The sequence below is a fragment of the Dendrobium catenatum genome, unplaced genomic scaffold (genome assembly GCF_001605985.2).
Source record: "Dendrobium catenatum unplaced genomic scaffold, ASM160598v2 fragScaff_scaffold_1376, whole genome shotgun sequence".
NCBI lineage: Eukaryota > Viridiplantae > Streptophyta > Magnoliopsida > Asparagales > Orchidaceae > Dendrobium > Dendrobium catenatum.
This window is the reverse complement of record NW_021319838.1, coordinates 36,629-38,896: the sequence shown is the minus strand read 5'-3', so window position 1 is coordinate 38,896 and position 2,268 is coordinate 36,629.

The window sequence follows — 2,268 nt, the reverse complement described above, 5'->3', positions numbered from 1 at the left end:
CCCCCCTCTTGGTTAGCTTGGGCCAGTTCTATAGGGCTTAACATCCCTAACGAACTTTCAGTAATGTGAGGGGTATTTAGTGTGCTTAATCTCACTTGCGGGTTAAGAATCTTTGTCATATTCATGATATTTCTATTCTTGTATTACTTGAACCTATTGATAATGTATCTAATTTAATTAGTACTGCTAGATTTCTTGGTTTTAAGCATGCTATGGCTAATTATGCTAATAAGATCTAGGTTTTTTTTTTTTGGAAAGATCAGGATCCTATTGATGTTCCTGGAAACTTTACTCAAGTGCTACATTATCATATCGAAGTTTTAAATGTTAAGTTTTGTACTTCATTCATTTATGCAGCTTCTTTTCGTGGCATTAGAAAAGTTCTGTGGGAGCAATTAACCAACTTTTATAGTATGTGTCCTGGTCCTTGGTTGGTTGGTGGTGACTTTAATATAATCTCTAATCCTTCTGAGAATTCTGGGGGATCTTCTCCTAATTTTTATTCTATGGATGATTTTAATAATATGATTATAGATTGCAATCTCTTTGACATTGGTTTTTCTGGTAATCAGTTTACTTGGAATAGAGGTCACTTATGGCAAAGGCTGGATCACATTTTATTTAATGATAATTGGATTAATTCTTTTAGCTCTATTTTTGTTAAGCATCTTAGTCGTATTCTTTCTGATCATTCTTCTTTGCTTCTTGCTCTGAATACTAGACATGTGAATGTTGTTCCCCAATTTAGGTTTCAAAATATGTGGCTTCAGTATGTTTTTTTTTTGGGTGTTGTTCAAGAGAATTGGAATGCAATTTTTCATCTTGATAACTCTATTATGGGTATAAATAGACTTTGGTTTAAGTTAAAAAGACTTAAGCAGCTTTTAAATTGGTGGAACCATAATGTTTTTAAAAATATTTTTATTAATATTTTAAATTCTGAAGAGATGGTTAATAATGTTGAGCTTAGTTGTCAAAGCTTTCCTTCTCAGGCCAATTTTGCTTCTCTTAGAGAGGCTAAGGCTAATCTTTTTAAACTTCTTGCCCAAGAAGAAACCTATTGGAAATAAAAGGCTACTGCTAAGCACCTACTGGAACGTGATAATAATACTAAGTATTTTCATGCTTTGGTTAAACGAAAATATGTTTTGAACTCTATCAATAAAATCACTCGTGAGGATGGCTCTGTTATTGAGGATGCTTAGGATATTGCCATGTTAGCTGTTCCTCACTTTCAGGATAGACTTAATACGGTGTTCATCCCTAGTAATTTTATTAACCTTTTTGGGTTCTCCTTGTGCACCGTATATTGTATCTAGGTTTTATTGTATTTTGGCTTAGCAGGGACCTTGATCTCATAGGTTTTTTATCTTTTTTCTTGTAGCTCTTTTGAGTAGTAGAGAGCTCGAGGTTCCTTTAAGAACCTTGTATTTTTAGATTTATATCAACGCATAGGACCCTCTGTGGTTCCCCTAAAAGAAAAAAAAAATCTTTATAATAAATCATAAATCGTAAAGCATTAAAATTTAAATTTAAAGAAAATTCTCTTGACCATAAATAAATTAAAAATAAAAAGTTAGTCAACATTAAATAATAATAATCCTTAGATCCATCCAAATCACACATCTTATTACATACACAGATAGTTTGATAGGTCCACAAACTCTAATAGAGGCTAGGTCGATGGTGTGGTTTGTTTTGTTTGGAGTACCTTGCTCAGATGATATTTATGCTTGGTGTGTTTACTTTTTGTACTCTAGATGTCATATTTATCTACATGTCAGTGCACCTTCAGCTCTCTTATTATAATCTGGGAGCTCTACCTTGTGTTTTGACAATTATAAATATTTTTAGATGATAATATATTTCTTATGCTTTATATACTATAATTTTTTTTATGTGCATCACTAACATTTCAAATTCAATATACACAACATCATTACATAATCATAGCTCAAGAAAGAGTTGTATAGGTTAGAATTATTGAAAGAGTCCATAATTTTATTTTTTCTTGACTCGTTATATGTAAAAAAGGTCTATATTAACTTAGCAATCATGCATACACATTCAAACGGGGACTGAAAAATAAATACTTAAATTTTCTATCAATCATATTATACGATCTAGATGGTACTGTGTGATTAGTTAAAATTTAAAATATAATTAACATATTAAATTTAAATTAGAAAAAAAATTAGTTATAACTAATCACAATGTACAAATTTTATATCGTATAGGATGATCAACTATTACAGAAACCCCATCATC